This window comes from Schistocerca gregaria, chromosome 3, assembly GCF_023897955.1.
Source record: "Schistocerca gregaria isolate iqSchGreg1 chromosome 3, iqSchGreg1.2, whole genome shotgun sequence".
Taxonomy (NCBI): domain Eukaryota; kingdom Metazoa; phylum Arthropoda; class Insecta; order Orthoptera; family Acrididae; genus Schistocerca; species Schistocerca gregaria.
The window spans coordinates 353,779,211-353,800,605 of record NC_064922.1 but is presented as its reverse complement, the minus strand read 5'-3'; positions in this window follow the sequence as shown (position 1 = coordinate 353,800,605).

The following is a 21,395-nucleotide window of genomic DNA, read 5'->3' as shown; positions in this document are numbered from 1 at the left end:
GTATTGTGGCAGCCTGCGGCGACATTACATCAGAAGTACTGCGGCGTGTACGACATTCATTACGGCAGAGATTGCAATTGTGAGCAGCAAATGATGGCCACCACATTGAACATTTATTGGCCCGACATGTCGGGACACACTCTATTCCACTCCGTAATTGAAAACGGAAACCATGTGTGTACGTGTACCTCATCCCTCATTGTAATGTACATGTGCGTCAGTGAAAAAGACCAATAAAAAGGTGTTAGCATGTGGACGTAATGTGCTGTTCCAGTCTCTTCTGTACCTAAGGTCCATTACCGTTCCCTTTGGATCCCTACGTAATTCGGTGCTCTCCGATACACACAATCGAACAGCGAAGGAGTGGTACTCAAGCGTCAACTTTACGTTACAATATCTCCGGATGTAATTAACATTTTACAATGCAAAAAACGGCACTGACTACGTATTTGTTTATATGTTCAGATGTGCTAACAAAACTAACGGGGTTCCATTTAAAAAAAAAACGTAGGTCTGTGTTAAATAACATACTTCCGTGCATTTTTGTATGGTTTGTATTAACCAATTACACTAGCCCCTCTCCTCATGTTCGGTCTGTGGAATCGATTCGTCAGTATTTGATGTGGTTTACGAAATATATCCAGCGGTAATGTTAGGTGACTCACCCTGTATATTCTACCGTACCACACTTGGTACCTAGCCAGGAAACTCGACGGGGCATCGACATGGGTCGAGGTGGATACAGACTTCTTCATTTGCGTCTTGAACATATGGATGAAGAACTCCACTTCCGACTTAGACGCTGCATGAAACAGAGGAGTGGATAAATGTCTTTAAATTCCCATGACCCAAATTGCCAACCATTGTCTGATAAGAGGGCCTGAAGCGAGTTCTCGATACCAAAAGTGACTGACACTGCATGCAGATTTTCCATCGACGTTGTGAACGGCAGTTTGCCGATGTACGGGAAATTCGACAATGCAGTGGCTACCAACAACCACAAGCTTCCCAAAAAAGGGTCTGCAAAGCTGATTTGCACAATGTCCTAAGGACGCTCCAGGACGTCCCAAAGGGAAAACTGATGCACCGGTGTAGCCTGGTTTTGTCCAAGGCTGCAGAAGGTGTTCTGTATCACGATCAATCGCCGTCCAATAGATGTGATGACAGGTCAAACAAATCCTTCACGTGCGTCATACCCCAGTGTAATGCATGCAGCAATTGGAGTATGCAAGGATGCATCAGAGAGAAGACAACTGGACAGCTTTGCCCCTTCATGGCAGGCATGAGGTCCTCCTTTGCAATGTTGAGTCGATCATGTAGGAGAATCCGCTCCCATTAGAGCACATCCAGGCCACCCCAGCTGCACAGCTCAAACGATTGTTTGGAAAAGGAGGTCGGCGCCCATGGCGGGCGCGACCTCCCATACCATCAAAGGATAATCTAGCAAGGTTTGCTGGAAGGCATTATTCAAGGCGAAAAGTAGAGCCTTTTGTTGGTATAATTCTGGAACCAGTCCGATTACATCCTGGGCAGTGGATTCGTATCGAAGATCATAAGAATAATTACAGAAGAAAAGCTTCCACCTCTGCAATCTGTGTGCAGTTCTATTCTAACATGTGTGAGACAGATTCTGAGACAGTGGCTGATCAGTCCTTTTCGTTAGATCGGATATTTCGCGTTTCTGCTTTAATTAAGCTCAACAGTTGTGAATTGATACGCCTACTAAACCATCTGGGCAGAACAGGTAATTAGGATTGTGGAAAGGGCCAAATAAGGTTGGGGTCAGTTTCACCTTCTAATTGTAATTGATTGTAATTTAATAACACCTTTACAACCACAGCGGCACATAGCCGGACCTTTACCGAATGCAACTCTTTACGGCTGAAGGCCTCCAAACAAGAAATCTTAACACATCAACAAGATAAAAATCCAATTAAGAAAGCAATAAAATAATTTTAAAAAACATCACAGAAAGGCAGATAGAACAAACATATGCAAAAATATGCAAGACCACAATTACGTTTAGGAGAGACAGGTATAACAGCAACAAGGGCAGGAAACCAGACACAGATAGACAGCGAAGTTCACGAAACGCGTAGTTGGGAGTGAGCACGGCTCAAATATGTTTAACTACAAGTCATGGTTGAATGTACTAAAAAATAGGAGGGACGGAGACGACCGTAGTTCTGAGTGTCAAGTGAATATCACTTGCTAGCGTAGCGCGAATATGCGCGTTTACCTTTCGTCGCAGCGGCAGTGGCTGCTGTCGGGGCGAGCTGTGAACCTGAGAATCTATTCTAAATCTCTCTCGACAGACACCGGTCTGATACATTTCCTACGTCTTCGGTGAAGCCGAACTCCTAGTTATTTCCTAGCTAAGTTTATTGGCATAGTACACACTACTTGGCTGGAATAGTGCGTACATTTGCCCTCAAATCACTCGTAAGCGTTTACTGTCAATGCTCGGTGCATTTCTCCGTACTAGGAGATTTTGCAGTTTAACTCCTGAAAAGTTAAGACGAGCCTGCGAACAAGTGTTCACGTAATTACTCTCGCAATCGTCTCAGCACGGCGCGAGTCGCCTTGCTCAAAACACGCTACGATTTGCTGCAAGAGAAGAGCGAATTCTTCTGTCTGCATTTACCTTTATCAAAAATTGTGCTCACGCGTTTTCTTTCTGGCCAATCAGAGCATTCGCACTTATTATAACTGCAACCATTAGAGTTTCTGTAGCCTATCACAGGCATCGTTTCTTTCGCAGGGCAGAGTTTACGTTCTGCTACGTAATACCGAGACAAACAGCTTTTTTCGTAACAGGTTTTAACACAGGTGGCTACACTGAGTCACCAATGTTTTGAGTTGGATTTCTCCGGATGTTTACCTGCCATCTCCAGCCGTGTTCCTGCAGAAAAACTTCCCGAAGTGCCGTCGTTAAAAGCAGGTACAAGGGCAACTTTTGCCACCAGCCTGCGCAATGGCTCCGGTGTCTCACTGTGTCCACTGGATATCCCGCTTTGATGGTTTCGGCCAAATATGGGACAGGCAGTGCTGTCGTAAAATTCTCCTTTCCTCAGAACTGCGTCTCGTAGCTCGGTTTTAGGAAATTACTTGTGTGCAATTAGTAGTGTGAGTGTTAGAGGTTTATATTCATGAAACGACAGATTTTTTATTCGCCTTTGTGCATTTTCGAGTAACTATGTCGAGTGACATCGATTTAACCGGAATTGTTTCGGTAATTCAGTGTAAGGTGTGTTATTTGTCTGACACCTTACACTATCCAGCAGATTGGAATGAGGGCCGAATAAGGAAACCAGCAGCTTGTGGTCAGTGATCAATAGGGATTTCACCACATGCCAGAAAATGCGAACATTTTCATTTCCTGAAACGATAGCCACTGCGTCTTTTTCCACCTGTGAATAATTACAGTGCGTCCCATGAAGCTTCTCTGATGTGTAAGCGATGGGCTGCTGGCTGCCATCTGGGTTACAATGTGACAAGACTGCACCAACGTCTTTCTGGGACACGTCACAGCCCTGGGTTAGAGGTTTATCCAGCGTAAAAGAAGCCAAACAGGAAACAGCACAAACACTGTTTGAGGGACTGAAGAGCCAGTTGAAAATATGCAGATCAGACAAATCTGACGCCCTTTTGGCGAATCTGGTTAAGAGGATGGCAGATGTCTGCGGTCTGGGGAATGAATTAACCATGATATGAATCTTGCCCCAAAAGGTCTTCAGTTCCTTCGTGTTCCTGGGATCTGGCAGGCTGGCAATGGCTTTGACGTGCTCAAATGTAAGGATGTGGCCGTTCTCTAGAAGGCATTGGAAAACCACCTGCAGATTTCACAACTGCTCCTATTGCATTCAGACCATGACACATGTTGTCATCAACGTAGTTCATGCGGCTAGGAATGTCCCGAATCAACCGCTCCACATATCGTTGATAAATGCCAAACAAGAAGAAGGTTCCAAAAGACAAGCAAGTAAACTGATAATGCCTAAAGGAGGTGTTGAACACTAAGAAACGCCAAGAATCGGCATTCAGTGGCAACTGCCGGTATGCATTGTGCAAGTCGATGTTTTAGAAAGACTGGACCCATGGCAAATTCGACAACAACTCGTCCAGCCACGGAATGGGACTAGAGTTGCCATTCCGAACATATTGAGCATTTATAATCCGTTTAAAATCGCGGCAGAGGTGCATGGCGCCTTCAGGCTTGTGAATCACCAACAGAGGGGTAGCCCATTAACTCAATGAAATAGCAGAAATGGCACCAATGTTCGGCCAGCGTTGCAAACTCGGCCCGAATTTGTCATCCTTGGGGGAGGGAAGGGAGGCAGGGGCAACAAAACGTAGGTATTGCAGATGGCTAAAGGGAGACATGTACCTCGGAATTTTCTGCCTGTCCCATGATAGTCTCAAACAGTACGGTTATAGTAAAAAGTCCTAATATTGGATGGAGACCAACTGGAACACTAAATGTACTTTGCCGACTATCTGGAAGCCAAAAACAGGAAAGGCATCTATATTGAGCCAGTGGTAAATTTACCAACAGCAGTGTAAGTCCTTCTTCATTCTTATTACGTGCAGATATTTGCCCTCTTAAAGGGATACAGTGTCTACTTAAGACAAAACCTTACAGAGTGGCTGTTGCAACGCACAGCAGCCCAAGAGCTGGTCATATCTAAGTTAACAAGGCTGACCAACGCTTCCATGTCTGCTTGAAACTCAGTCAGTCACCCAGCTCGCTGATGTCAAAAACTGTTTCTAAATGGCCTCTTTGGCGACAGACCCCACACATGGCACCTACATGAGAGAAATCGTGGGAAACACTAAGTGGCAATCAGGTCAGGATTGCAGATTGCCCACTAATCAGAAGGAGACCGACACAAGGAATCCGAAAAAATGTCGTGAGCACAACACTTCAGATGACCGCGCCAGCAAAGCCCGTCATGCCCAAAGTGGGCAGGACTATGAAGTCACTACACTCGAAACGTTAACGGTATCAACACATTGTGGCTCAGCGGAAGGCAAGGCCACTTGTCTCTCCCCACGGGGCTCTGTGGGGCTGTGGGCCATGCACGTCTAACTTTTCCACCTCCCAATTGTCAAACAGCACGCCCCTTGATGTGATTCAATGATGTTATCGACTTTGGATGTGGATGGGTCCGTCATGGTCCGCGCCCTAGTTTGAAATACCAGGTCGGGTGTTATCCTGATGATCAAGCTCCTAATTAGCGTATCCGCATACAAGGTAGCGCAATGGTGACACTCAAGACGATACTTGCACGAGAGACTTTGGAAATCGGCGATCTACGCCGCGTCCTATTGACCAGGGCGTCTGTGGTACTTATTAAACTGTAACTGTGCCCCAGCAACACAGCTTCAGCAACTGAGAAAGTTCATCAAAGGTGAAACTTCCTGGCAGATTAAAACCCTGCGCCCGACCGAGACTAGAACTCGGGACCTTCGCCTTCGCGGGAAAATGGTCTATCATCTGAGCTATCCAAGCACGACTCAAGACGCGTCCTCACAGCTTTAATTCCGCCCGTACCTCGTTCTTACCTTCCAAACTTCCCAAAGGTCTCGAGTTCGAGTCTGGGTCCGGCACACATTTTAATCTGCCAGGAAGTTTCGTATCAACGCTCACTCCGCTGCAGGGTGAAAATTTCATTCTGGAAACGTCTCCCAGGCAGTGGCTAAGCCACGTCTCCACGATAGTTTCAGGAGCGTTAGTTCTGCAAGGTCTGCAGGAGAGCTTCTGTGAAGTTTGGAGGGTAGGAGTCGAGGTATTGATGGAAAATCTGTGAGGACTGGTCACGAGTCGTGCTTGGGTAGCTCAGATGGTTCGCCGGCGCGGTAGCTCAATGTGTTTGGTTGGAGGGTTAGCTGCCATCTGTAATAAAAAAAAAGTGAGCTAATGGATGAGCGATGAACTACAACAACGAAAGGTAACGAACAAAATGAGACAAAAGAAAGAAGAGAAACAAGATGGCAGAGCTCTTGCCCGCAGAAGGCAAAGGTCCCGAGTTCGAGTCTCCGTCTGGCACACAGTTTTACTCTGGATGTTTGATGCCAGCGCACACTCCGCTGCAGAGCGGAAATTTTATTCTGCATCAAAGGTAATTATTACTGCATGGTCTCGCAGCGATATGAGTTATAAAATATTCTCGGGATTCTGCCCACGTCAGGTGATTAAAATGCCACCACCTGACGCTGCTGGAAGCTCGCGAAGATTATATCATCAAAGGTAAGCTTCCAAGGCTGGTTAGGACTTTAAAATTCTATATGACTTTCTATAAACCAGCTGTACTGGACAATAACGAGGCAGCCTTATCAACTGGGACGACGATACGCCTTACCTTGAAGTGTAGGAAGAATCGGTGCAGATAATTCGCCCACTATCCTGTATCCTCTTCGAAGCTGATAAACAGCGTCGGAGGCAATGGGAGTGGCGGAGAGGCAAGGAACAATGCTTGTCTGCTGGCGCCTTGTCCACTATCAGCGCGGCATGACTACTTAGTAATTTCACATTCTGTTCCGGCAGTTCGTGCATTTGCCCCTGATGCAGCTTTCAGAGATGCTTCTGGAGGCACAACTGGCCCTTCCAACACGGCAGAAACGCCAAGTCCATGGCGGACAATTTAACACTACAAGAAAAAAAAGATATATCACTTGAATTGGAACATCCTACGTCACCACTTTGTTATCGGTAGAGGGCGTGACTACGCCATGAAATCGTCACTGTCGGCATGAATGTAACTCGGCTAACCAAAAGTTACTCAGCAGCATGCCAGGGAGATGAACACTGGAAGAGGGAACGAATCTCGTCATAATCTACAGGGAAGCAGAGGGTCTTAACACTGTCTAGAGAACGAGCATGGAGGAAAACACAACATGCGACCAGTGTGAACGGCTGACAATGGAGCTCATGGAACGAGCATTGCTCAAGGCTAAGGCATAGTTCTCGGACGTTGAAATTGTTAGATCTGCTGGGCCAGGCTTATTGCTGCGGGCAGGGAAACACCTGGGTCAGTGATTCTGCCCGTGCCACACATTACACATCCACTCCACAGCAGCGTTCTGGTTGTAGCGAGGCTGAATACCCTAACACCCAGAGCCACTAAAAATAAACTTTATAGCTGATTAAAAAAACAGATTAAATTCACTTGTGCCTCTCTCAGAGTTAGTCACCATTTCTTCCGAACTTTGTGGCTTAAATTCAAAGAAATAGTATCAGCAGCAATTTAGACATACACTACAGGCCATTAAAATTGGTACATCAAGAAGAAATGCAGATGATAACCGGGTATTCATTGGACAAATATATTATACTAGGACTAACATGTGATTACATTTTCACGCAGTTTGGGCGCATAGATCCTGAGAAATCAGTACCCAGAACAACCACCTCTGGCCGTAATAACGGCCTTGATACGCCTGGGCTTTGAGTCAAACAGAGCTTGGATGGCGTGTACAGGTACAGCTGCACATGCAGCTCCAACACGATACCACTGTTCATAAAGAATACTGACTGGCGTATTGTGACCAGCCAGTTGCTCGGTCACCATTGACCAGACGTTTTCAGTTGGTGAGAGATCTGGAGAATGTGCTGGCCGGGGCTGCATTCTAACATTTTCTGTATCCAGAAAGGCCCCTTACAGGACCTGCAACATGCGGTTGTGCATTATCCTGCTGAAATGTAGGGTACCGCAGGGATCGAATGAAGGGTAGAGCCACGGGTCGTAACACATCTGAAATGTAACGTCCACTTTTCAAAGTGCCGTCAATGCGAACAAGAGGTGAGCGAGACGTGTAACCAATGACACCCCATACCATCATGCCGGGTGATACGCCAGTATGGCGATGACGAATGCACGCTTCCAATGTGTGTTTACCGCGATGTCGCCAAACACGGATGCGACTATCATGATGCTGTAAACAGAACCTGGATTCATCTGAACAAATGACGTTTTTCCATTCGTGCACCAAGGTTCGTCGTTGAGTACACCATCGCAGGCGCTCCTGCCTGTGATTCAGCGTCTAGGGTAACCGCAGCCATGGTCTCCGAGCTGATAGTCCATGCTGCTGCAAACGTCGTCGAACTGTTCGTGCAGATGGTTGTTGTCTTGCTAACGTCCCCATCTGCTGACTCAGGGATCGAGACGTGGCGGCACGATCCGTTACAGCGATGCACATAAGATGCCTGTCATCTCGACTGCTAGTGATACGAGGCCGTTGGGATCCAGCACGGCGTTCCTTATTACCCTCCTGAACCCACCGATTCCATATTCTTCTAACAGTCATTGGATCTCGACCAACGCGAGCAGCAATGTCGCGATACGATAAAGCGCAATCGCGATAGGCTACAATCCGACCTTCATCAGAATCGGAAAAGTGACGGTACGCATTTCTCCTCCTTACACGGGGCATCACAACAACGTTTCACCAGGCAACGCCGGTCAACTGCTGTTTGTGTATGAGAAATCGGTTGGAAACTTTCCTCATGTCAGCACGTTGTAAGTGTCGCCACCGGCGCCAACGTTGTGTGAATGCCCTGAGAAGCTAATCATTTGCGTATCACTGCATCTTCTTGCTCTCGGTTAAATTTCGCGTCTGTAGCACGTCATCTTCGTGGTGTAGCAATTTTAATGGCCAGTAGTGTATTATGAAATAAAATAATAAGAGACGGAACTCATCCTAGGTGGTACGTGTGCCGTGGCGGACACAACGCCGATCCGCGGATGGCGGCTGCGCAGCTTCAAATCTCACGTCAGCCGGGCAGAGTGGTCCCTGGCCGTCACTGGTAAGGCGACCAACGCGCACAATGGAGCAGTTAGGTACTTGGTGGACGGAACGACTTCTGCGCCGAACTGATATCGCCACAATGGGAGAGGTCGCCGGTCGTGGCCGCTATTGACAGAGAGTAACGGTTTCGCCTCTGTTGCTAGCTGGATGTCTTACAGGCTATAGTGGGGTCCTTTGCATGGCATGTCAACATTGGTCCTGAAGCAGTTGTCAGGAATCCAGGAGGAATCCGGAGAAGGGTACTTTCTTGTCAACTGGTTGCTGTATGCAACCTCCATGTCTGTAAATGTGTAAGTTAAGCTTGTCTGTCAGGGTAGCATTTATCGGAACTTCCTATTTCTTAAGTGGAGGTTCTAGACGAGAGTCACGAAAAATGGATCAAGTTTAGAAATTTTATTCAGGGACTGTTTTCATTAAAATGGTGGTCTTACCATTTTATTATACATACATTCGTGTATGAAACAATTTTTTTGCCACATAACAAATTAAAAATGACAGCTGCAGCCCTTGTCAAGGTATATGTATCGCGGCACTTCCTTGTTTGCGCGCAGCGTTGTGCAGACTCATGGATTATTTCTTAAAATCATAAAAATATAATACTCTTAAATTAGGATGAATTGTGGAGGCCATCGCTGAGGAGTTCTGAAAAATACCTCGTAAGAATGGCAGCTATTTGAAAAACGCGCCGATTGCTTGACGTATTATTCTAAGTTTAAATGTTAGAAAAAATATCCCAACATTTAATTATCTTCCATTTAAAAAATAAAATGAATTGGTTAATCTGTCGAGGCTCTAGAGCACTTCGTGCACTGAAGAATATTATTCCGAGAACAGTGCGTTTATAGTTTGGAGTTAACGAAAAAATAACAGAGAAAGAAACGATGTTACAAAACATGTGGTTAATTTGCGATACCAGAAACATAGAGGCATCCTTCCCCTTCCTCAAACATGCTCTGATTCTGAATTTAATGCTGTTCAAAAATGGTTCAAATGGGACTTAACATCTGAGGTTCAAATGGTTCAAATGGCTCTGAGCACTTTGTGACTTAACTTCTGAGGTCATCAGTCGCCTACAACTTAGAACTAATTAAACCTAACTAACCTAAGGACATCACACACATCCATGCCCGAGGCAGGATTCGAACCTGCGACCGTAGCGGTCGCTCGGCTCCAGACTGTAGAGCCTAGATCCGTACGGCCACTAAAGCCTGCCACATCTGAGGTCATCAGTCCCCTAGACTTAGAACTACGTAAACATAACTAACCTAAGGACATTACACAATACATGCCTGAGGCAGGAATCGAACCTGCGACTGTAGCAGCCGCGTTGTTCCGGACTGAAACGTCTAGAACCACTCTGTCTCAGCGGCCGGAAATTTGTTGTTTTATTGCTTTTTTTTTTCAACCTGATCACTTTTAGCAAACTGAGACATTTCTTGCTCCACGGCCGCCCGTTTCCTGTTAGATGAGTCTGTGACGTTTTCGTCCCTATGACTATTACCAACTCATTGATGGTCTTCAGAATAGATGTATAAACTTCGTTGAAAATACCTGCAGCTACATATGCTCCTATCAGCCCTTGTGAGGCCAATTGAGAAGCTACTTGATTGAGAAGTAGCGGCTCTGGCCACGAAAACTGACAACGGCCGGGAGATAGGTGTGCTGACACACATCACCCTCCATATCTGCATAGGTGACGACTGTCGTCTGCGCATGACATGGCGGTTGGCCGATACCGTTGGTTATTCCGAGGCTTGTTTGAACGGAGTTCAGTTTTAGGATACGCTGCTGTTTCAACCGGTTTTGCCCTGCAATGAAGGTGTTTCGGCACTAGTATCCAAAGCACGCGTTGAAGCTCTCGTGTGTTGGCATCGATGCATCTTTTACGAAAATCTTCATTGGATGGAAATTCGTATACTGGCCAAGTCTTTTCTTCAACTAATTCATCGAGCGCAGTTACCTATATTTCGGTCTGTGCACGGTTGCATTCAACACTATGTAACTTCTGAAATACTTCCACAATAAAAATTCTTTATCAGGCATAATTGGTATACTTCAGGGATGCATTTCTTCACAGGTCTTGATCAGAAACTACTCTTAAGGAGGGCGCCGGCCGAGGTGGCCGTGCGGTTCTAGGAGCTGCAGTCCGGAACCGCGGGACTGCTACGGTCACAGGTTCGAATCCTGCCTCGGGCATGGATGTGTGTGATGTCCTTAGGTTAGTTAGGTTTAAGTAGTTCTAAGTTATAGAGGATTGATGACCTAAGATGTTAAGTCCCATAGTGCTCAGAGCCATTTGAACCACTAGAATCTTAAGGAGGGCGTAACGCCCAATTATTTTACTCTAAACTGCCAAAATTTTAATGATCAGTGGCTAACGCCTTGTGTTCTTTATCATTAAATTCAATTCTTAATTTTCTCGGTAAATAGTGGACAATCCTTGAACTTGATGTTTCTTTTAGGTGGCCATTCAGTCTAATCATTTACCCAGTTTTAATTTTTTTGTGTTTTTGAGGGCAACCCAGAGCTTATTGTTTAAAGGTGGCCGTTGAGGCTAATCATTGATTTAATTTTAAAATTTACTGTGAAAGGCGGGCGTTGGGCCTTCTCAGGTATCTTGGATTCAGCTGTTTTACTCAAGGCACTACACCTGAGAGTAATTGGCCTTTTTTTGTTTTAATAAAAGTATCTAAGAATGACCTTCATAGTCAACCATCCCTTTCACTTTCTCTAAACATTGGAACACAATGGTAATAGAGTGTGGTAGCTTTTTCTTATTGGTAATTTTTATTTATTAGATTATTCTCTTTAGAATTTTTGGAACATATATATTAGTTGTGATTTGTTCATTTTAGGATGACTGACAGAAAGGTGCCTGGTGTCAGCCACCTGAGGAAAGAAGAACTTAGAATTAGGAGGTGCGAGGCCCTGGGGTTGCAGATGACCCGCTGTGGATGTTGAAGGAACTATTGCACCACCCCCTTGTCATAACACCGACGCACCCGATTCAGGTGAGTGAGGCTGTAGGCATAACAGAATCAGTTGTAGCAGAAATACTATCGATTGTGTCTTTTTTTGAACTAGAGGAGCTGGCCGCTGTGGCTAAGCTGTTCGAGGCGCTTCAGCCATTTGAACTTGAACTAGAGGAACCCCCCCCCCCCCCCCGAGCGCAAGTAAGGCTTTTGAAGGTCCAAATAACGCTTTATTTGAATAAGTCGAGCAAACTGAGTTGTATCAAAGGGAGTGAGCGAATAAGTAAACAGACACACAAGTTACAGGAACAAACCTCTGCCGTCTTGGCACGTACTTATTGAGGAAATGTCAGCCCCAGTGTAGGAGGGAAATGAGAAAATTTTGATATTTTTGGTACGTTCCATTGGAGCCAAACTGCTAAGGTCATCGGTCCCTAGGCTTACACACTACTTAATATAACTTACGCTATGGACAACACACACATCCATGCCCGAGGGAGGACTCGAACCTCCGAATGGGGGAGCCCCGCAAACCGTGGTAAGGCGCGAAATGAGAAGTGAAGCGCTCAGATACTATTGGAAGGAAAACTGAACACGGTAGTCTGATAGGGAGGTGAGCCAAGGGGGCATAACGGATCGAGAGTGCAGTGATTTGTTTGCTAAGTTACCTAATCCTTTACTTGGGTTGTTACAAGGGAGCAGAAAATTGTCGTTCCACGCTTTGGCACAGATTCAGCAGTTGTTGTGGTTCCTTGTCGGATTACAAGACCAAGATGAATATTGTGCCTTTATGGACTGCAGGTCATAAGTTGCTATATCTAAAGTGTACAGCGTTGTTAATAGAGTATGTCAATACAGCTACAGCTGTGCTGTATAGCATTAATGAATATCGGAAGTATTTGTGTAAGCCATATATGAAGGACTTATTTCAATAGTGGTACAAGTCCAGTACATCCATTTTTCTGTCTATAATGCTTCTGGCATTAATGGTCCAAACAAACAGAAAGAAATGTTCATCTCTAGCAAGAAGGCTACGCTTGAATCTTTCTGGTATCTCAACTGCAGATTTTTCAGCGCTCATTTAACTTTAGGACTCTGTATCTCAGAATGAACAAAAATGGACTTGTACCACTATTGAAATAAGCCCTTCATATACACCCGCAAGCGTGCAGAAATTAGTACAAAAGTACTACTGGCAGATACAACAAAACGGGGAGCCATTAGAACGATATGTGTGGGATATCAACTGCACGGTATAAGCGTTACGTTTGCCGTATAGTGAAACAGAGCTTGTTAATAATAATCTCGAAGGGAAAAGCATGCAGGATAGGTCTAGGTTGCTGCTTGTGGAAAGTCCAGTCATTCGCGGATTTACAAGGCATATTACGTTAGAAATGAAATAGGGAAGGATAGATTCTCAAATAGGTAAAAAGACAAGGCCTAGCAGAAACACTTGGATAACAAAAGATGTATTGAATTTAACTGATGAAAGGAGAAAATATAAAATACAGAAAATGAAGCAGGCGAAAGGAAATACAAACGACTAAAAAATGAGATCGACAGGAAGTGCAAAATGGATAAGCAGAAATAGCTAGACGACAACTGTAAGAATATAGAAGTACATATCACTAGAGGAAAGATAGATACCGCATACAGGAAAATTAAAGAGGGATTTGGAGCAAAGAGAAGCAGCTGCATGAATATCAAGAGCTCAGTTGGAAAACCAGAACTAAGCAAAGAAGGGAAAGCTGAAAGGTGGATGGAGTATATAGAGGGTCTGTACAAGAGGGATGAACTTGAAGGCAATATTCTAGAACTGGAAGTAAATGAAAATGAGATGGGAGATATGAAACAGAGAAGAATTTGATAGAGCAAGGAAAGACTAAGTCGAAAGAGGCTCTGAGAGTAGATGAAATTCCGTCAGAACTACTGTTAGCTTTGGGAGAGCCAGCCATGACAAAAAACGTCCATCTGATGTGCAAGAACTATGAGACAGGCGAAATACCCTCGGATCTCGCAAAGACCAGGGCGAGGGGATTGTATTGCTAGATGGGCAATTTGGATCTCCACCTTTCAGTTTGTCATATATGCAATGGGGATAATTTTACTCCTGACAGCCTCTAATGGATAGACCTTCAAAGAAACAATCAGTGTGAAGCAGAATTCATTGCCGCTGTACTCACCCATCTTCCGGGGTTGTTTAAGGACATTGTGAAACACCATGATTCTGATGTTAGATTAAAGGAAATTAAGGAGAAGATAAAGGGCGGCGGAGAAAGTGTGAAGCCCTAACCTTTAAACGGAAATGTTTTGTGTTGTCCAGCCCAGGAAAGTAAACGGGATAAACAAATTTTACCCCCTGAACTAGTAGCCTTAATATGTAAATATTACTACGAATCACGTCGGTGGCCATTTAGAAAGATTTAAAACCTGAATAAAGATTGGCGAAAATTTTGTCTGGCAGGGCATGGATAAGGAGATTAGGGAGTGGGTACAGTCTTGGGAGGTCCGTGTAGTAGCTAAGCCAACTATGAGTCCACACAAAGGACTGCTAGTCTCTGGAACTGTGACACCACCTATGGAGAGGATAAGCGTCACGAATATGTTTATACAGGATTGTGTGGATGCTTTCATCAGCTTTTGCTGGTTATTTCCGATCCTTGATACGACCTCACAAGACGCAATTTACATTTACATATCTTGTTTCGTACCTTCTTATTTTATTTCCTGTTTTTTTTTTTTCGCGTTGCCACCTCATTATGTTAGTTTCAATTTCAGTTGTCACTGAGTTGCTGCTTCGACTGCCTGTCAGCGGCAGCAGCAGCAGCAGCGCCTATCGATATAGCCCTCACGTGTTATCTTTGCTGCACTGCTATTACTTACCGGTTGTCGTCTGTCATGGAGTCAGTTGGAACGTGCCAGGAGTGCAGTTAGGACCTGCCAGTCGTGGAATTGGAACGCGGCACTAGTTTAGTCGGGTTGGAGCAGCAGTGAGGTCTGGATGCCCTTGGCTCACCCGACCGTTGCTGCCACACATTACTAGAGTCGGGGACAGTCTTCGTGGATTGTCAGATTTCCGTCTGTGAATTGTCTCGCCGACCGCTTATGGGTTGGCTGTGTGTGTGTGTGTGTCGACTTCCGATTTGTCTTCGTGATTGTACGTCCACTGCTGAGTGTCGTTCAAGTCTTCGTGCAAGTGTTTGTCAAACTGTGTGTGTAGTTGGTGTCATTTACACTGACTACTTGTTTTAAATGTTGTCAGCGTACTGGCAGTGAGTCGGTCGGTTGGAGTGGATCAGCAAGCAAGCTTCCACACGGCCCAGGCGGCCGGGCCTGCTGGCAGTCTCTATACAGTGTCGGAGCGTGTGGGGTCTGTTCCGAGTGCTACGACGTTTGTGGCTCACCAACCCAGGACATGATGATTTAGTGGTGATTTAATTATCGAAGCCATGTCTGTTCATGTTGTCCTCTTAGTTGGTGGTTCGATGTTGGCGGTATTCCTGGGAGAACAGCGAGTGTTCGAGTGGGTGAAGATTTAGCAGCCATATGGTGAAATTAACTATATTTGTCCGTTTGAAATTCAAGTGCACCAGCGGAATTTTCTGCCTTGTGGCCGTTAGTGTTCCCGTTACTTGCCCTGGTCGCTGACGTAAATTCAGGCAGTGTCCTTTCGTCACCTGTTGTCGCTGTCCAACATGGTGTGTAGGTTTTGACAACTTAATGTAGTTTTGGTTGTGGGCAGCTATGTCTGTAACGTTTTGGCTTTGCAATTCTCGTATACTGGTCGGTGGTTAGCAAGTCGTCTTGTCGGTGGGTCCCTGATTGTCTCTTGGTTGTGTTGCCGGCGAATCGAGTATAGTTGGGCCGACTTCTTGTCTCGCCTAAGCGAACGTTAAGATTTCAAGGGCAGACCGAGGCCCCTGGAAACTTATGAGCGCCGTTGCCTATACTGCCTTTCTTGTTGTCGTTTAATTATTTTTAATGGCTCATAGCCGATGGTTGGAATTTGTATGCTTGTAATTGTGTTTTTAAAATCAAGGGCTTTCAGCCATTTTAGAAGTAAGTTTTTCTAAACTGGACAAGTCTTACACTGTCTGCAGATAAATCTGTGGGCTTTCTGCCTGTTGAAAATTTATTGTATTGTTTTAAAGCTTCGGCCTTCAGCCGCTTTAAGTTTAAGGATCTTACTTGTCAAGTATAACCCTTGGAAGATAAAGCTGTGGGCTTTCTGCCTGTTGAAAGTTCATTGTGGTGTACTGTTACTAAAAGCATAGACCTTAAGCCGCTTTAAGTTTTAAAGATTCTACTTATCAAGTATTACCTTTTGCAAGATAAAGCTGAGGGCTTTCTGCCCGTTTAGAATTTATTGTAGCTGTATTGTTTTTTTTAAAGCATGGGTCCTCAGCCGCTTTAAAGTTTTAAGGTTCTTACTTATCAAGTATTGCATTCTTTCAAGATGAAGCTGTGGACTTTCTGCCTGTTGAAAATTGATCATAGTTGTATTGTTCTTAAGATGATGGGCCTTCAGCCGCTTTAAAATTTTGGATTCTTACTTATCAAGTCTTACATCTCTTGGACTTAAATACTATTTAAAGCTAAAAGCTTTGGGCCTTCTGCCTTGGAAAATTGGTTGCAGTTTTTTTAGCAAAGACTTTCAGCCGTTTTGGAGTAAGGTTTCTTATTGGTCATAAAGCTTGGGCCTCCTGCCTATTGAAAGGTTATTGTTGTTATGTTGTTTTAAATTTATCGGCCTTCAGCCGCTTTTAAAATACTTAATCTATCTGATTAGTATTACATCGCTTGGCCTTAAATACTACACTCCTGGAAATTGAAATAAGAACACCGTGAATTCATTGTCCCAGGAAGGGGAAACTTTATTGACACATTCCTGGGGTCAGATACATCACATGATCACACTGACAGAACCACAGGCACATAGACACAGGCAACAGAGCATGCACAATGTCGGCACTAGTACAGTGTATATCCACCTTTCGCAGCAATGCAGGCTGCTATTCTCCCATGGAGACGATCGTAGAGATGCTGGATGTAGTCCTGTGGAACGGCTTGCCATGCCATTTCCACCTGGCGCCTCAGTTGGACCAGCGTTCGTGCTGGACGGTGCAGACCGCGTGAGACGACGCTTCATCCAGTCCCAAACATGCTCAATGGGGGACAGATCCGGAGATCTTGCTGGCCAGGGTAGTTGACTTACACCTTCTAGAGCACGTTGGGTGGCACAGGATACATGCGTACGCGCATTGTCCTGTTGGAACAGCAAGTTCCCTTGCCGGTCTAGGAATGGTAGAACGATGGGTTCGATGACGGTTTGGATGTACCATACACTATTCAGTGTTCCCTCGAAGATCACCAGAGGTGTACGGCCAGTGTAGGAGATCGCTCCCCACACCATGATGCCGGGTGTTGACCCTGTGTGCCTCGGTCGTATGCAGTCCTGATTGTGGCGCTCACCTGCACGGCGCCAAACACGCATACGACCATCATTGGCACCAAGGCAGAAGCGACTCTCATCACTGAAGACGACACGTCTCCATTCGTCCCTCCATTCACGCCTGTCGCGACACCACTGGAGGCGGGCTGCACGATGTTGGGGCGTGAGCGGAAGACGGCCTAACGGTGTGCGGGACCGTAGCCCAGCTTCATGGAGACGGTTGCGAATGGTCCTCGCCGATACCCCAGGAGCAACAGTGTCCCTAATTTGCTGGGAAGTGGCGGTGCGGTCCCCTACGGCACTGCGTAGGATCCTACGGTCTTGGTGTGCATCCGTGCGTCGCTGCGGTCCGGCCCCAGGTCGACGGGCACGTGCACCTTCCGCCGACCACTGGCGACAACATCGATGTACTGTGGAGACCTCTCGCCCCACGTGTTGAGCAATTCGGCGATACGTCCACCCGGCCTTCCGCATGCCCACTATACGCCCTCGCTCAAAGTCCGTCAACTGCACATACGGTTCACGTCCACGCTGTCGCGGCATGCTACCAGTGTTAAAGACCGCGATGGAGCTCCGTATGCCACGGCAAACTGGCTGACACTGACGGCGGCGGTGCACAAATGCTGCGCAGCTAGCGCCATTCGACGGCCAATACCGCGGTTCCTGGTGTGTCCGCTGTGCCGTGCGTGTGATCATTGCTTGTACAGCCCTCTCGCAGTGTCCGGAGCAAGTATGGTGGGTCTGACACACCGGTGTCAATGTGTTCTTTTTTCCATTTCCAGGAGTGTATTTAAGCCTTCTGTCTAAAAAAAAAAAAGTATTTATAGCAGTCGCATTTAATTCATGGGCCTTCAGCCGTTTTCTAATTAAAGATGTTTTCTGTCGATAGTTAAGTTTATAAGTTTCGCTGTAATGTTTGGACAACTAAATAAAGTGTTATGTTTGGAGTGTAACTGGCAGCCGCTCATTCTGACCCTCTTCCACAATTCCTACTACTTGTCCTGTCTGTGGGTTTAGCAGGGCGTCTGAAGAGTGAATAACTCAAGTGTGCAGTATCAGTAGGCCTCATACAGGGTCTTAACTATGGGACTTCACATCTGTGGTCATCAGTCCCCTAGAACTTAGAACTACTTAAACCTAACTAACCTAAGGACATCACACACATACATGCCCGAGGCAGGATTCGAACCTGCGACCGTAGCAGTCGCGCGGTTCCGGAGTTAGCGCCTAGAACCATGAGACCACAGCGGCCGGCAACTATGGCGTTACTGACAGTTTCACCTGTTAGCGCCGCCTTCTATAATGTTTTATATGTGTGTGTTTTACATTTATCTCAATGTATTTGTGAAGGCAGCTGTCAGGAAAGTAGTAGGCGCCGTTTCATTACGGAGGCTACGCCGTCTGTTTCATTTGCAACGCCAATACCGTTTGAATTTGTTGTAAATCTTTCAAGCTATGATATGGTAAATTTATTTGTTGTAATTTAAAGACTTATTTGTAATTTATTGTCAAAAATGTGTCCAGTTTATTTGTTTTTCCTCTTGGTCTTGTCCACGATCCTTCCACGCTTAAATCGAGCGTAACTTGGCAGTTTGCTTCAATGGACGTGACGTCACGTGTGCTGCACTGCTGTTGAAATTGCTCGTTAATATTTTAAACTTCATTTACTTATTTTAAAGCTTTTTTGTGTTAATATTTGTTGTAAAAGTAACTTATTAGTGGATTTTCATTGATGTCAGTCTTTCTTCCTGTGTTATTGACTCGAGTAGTCTATTATTCGTGAGTGTGCTTGCGTCGTTCGTCTAAGCCTCGCGACTCAGTAGTGTGTTTACATTTTGCGGCGTGCACTGCAGCTGTAGCGGCTATAAAGCTAAATACTGACAAACTTATTTGTACTCTGTAATACAGTTATTAAATTTAATAGATTTCAGCGGTGTTGAGTGCCATTTGTGGCGAAATAACGACTTAATAAACTTTTGTAATCGTTCGCTCGCTGTGGTTTTCAGAGTTTTCTGTGCGTTGAAGTCGTTTAGTAAATTTCGTGCTTTAATTTTCAGCTCATGTTTATTATTGGTTCTTGTGAAATATTTCAATAATATTTTCATTCAGTGTTTTAACTTCGCTTAGTGTTACAGTGGCCGTTAGAATTTTTTGGTTAGCTAATAATTTTGTGAAGTTTTGTTGGTATTGGTATTAGCTGTGGTGAAATAGTATTAATACAAGTAGTTGCTTTTTTAGTAGGCTGAGAATTTCGAGACCATTATTGTTGATCCTTAAAAAGTTCTACTGGTGTAACTGTACTTTGATAACATAGACGTATAGTTTTTTTTCAGTAACTGCAAAATTTTACCATGAGTGAGACGTGTGGGCTCTGTCGTAGGTTGTGAGTAGTGGGTTATGCTGTGGGAGTTGTTCAAAGTCTTTTCATTGGGGGGGAATGCAGTGGGGAAGCCAGTGGTCATTTTAGTGAGATCCTCGCCTGGGAATCCAGAATCTGTAGTAGAAATAAGTTGATAGAGGAGCAGGAGCATAAGATCTGTGTCTTTCAGGTGCAGTTACAATGCGCAAAGGAGGAACTAGATAGCTTGAGGAGGGTGAAGGGTGGTGGGAAATAGGAACTGGCAGTTGGCAAGAAGGCAGCTAGGAAGAGGAGGTATTCAGACAGTTTTACTTTGCGTACATGCAAAGGATATGACCAACTGTCAGAGTTGAGTGGGGAGGAGCCTCGTGTAGCCGTAGAGGTAGGGAACTTGTAGCAGTCCTCAGCAGTTAGGAGGCCTAGGTTAGTTGCGAAGTCTAGCAGAAAGAATGTTCTGCTGCTAGGTGGTTCCCACGGTAGAGGTGTGGGCCAGCAGTTGCAGGAAGTGTTGGGGAGTGAGTACCAGGTCACCAGCATTGTGAAGCCTAGTGCAGGGTTGACTCAGTTGACTGAAAGCATAGGGGAGTTACGTAAGAATTTTACGAAGGAGAATCAGGTAGTGATATGGGTGGAGCAGGGAACAGTCTCGATAGGGACGGGGAATATGATGTAGGTGGTGACCTGATAAAGACAGCTACTCAAACTAGTGGCACTAATGTGCATTTCGTGCAGCTGTTTCAGCATCAAGATCGGCCTCACTTTAATGTGGCTGTTAGGAATGTTAACGTGGGGCTGGTGAGGGCACTGATGACAGATGGTATGGGTCACATCTCAGTGGTGCCAGTTGGGTCTATCAGTAGATCAGGTTTCACTAGGCATGGCCTGCACCTCAGTAGGTACGGGAAGGGGAGGCTGCCTAGGCTTATAGGCGACTGTTTAGGTGGTGGTGGTGGTGGTAGTGTCACTCACGGAAACTTTCTTAGTAAATGATTTTCTTAGATTGATGTCTGAAATATCCCTCTGTGATACAGACAAGAAGGAGATTGAGTCAGTAATTAAATCACTGAAGACTAAGGACTCATGGTTATAATGCAGTGTCTTTCAGAATATTAAAGTGCTGTGCTGCACATGTTAGAGCTGCACCTTTTTTAGATTGAAGTCAGCTGATAGGTATACTTGCTTAAAGGAAGTCCCTCTAACTAAGGGCTCACCTTCAGAGGATGTAATGTTTCCAAGTAGAGAAGGAATTAGCATATTTCATCAAAATATAAGAAGTATTAGAGATAAAGTTAGTGAACTGCTTATAGATGTTAACTCTGAAATTATTGGTATATCAGAGCACCACTTAAATAATTTGACAATTCAGAGGCTTCCTTCACCAGGCTACAGATTAGCTGGCTGTTTCTCAAGGCGTTCCTCGTGGAGTGGGGGAGTGGTTCTGTATGTAAAAAACAGAATTCAGTTTGAGTCCATAGACGTATCACGACACTGAACTGAAGAGATATCTGAATGTTGTGCAGCGTTAGTTGAATTTAGTGAAATTAAACTTGTAATTGTTGTTGTTTATAGGTCCCCTAACGCCGACTCAAGCTAGAGAGGGTTCTTGATTCGCTTTTTAGGAAGTACCAGAAGCTAGTTGTATGTGGTGACTTCAATATTAATTTTGTATATGATTGTGCAACTAAAAGGATGTTGGTAGATCTCCTAAATTCATATGATCTGATGGAAACCGTGTTTTATCAAACTAGGGTGCAGGGGAACAGTAGCACAGCCATAGTTAATATTTTTATTCATTCTTCAGTAC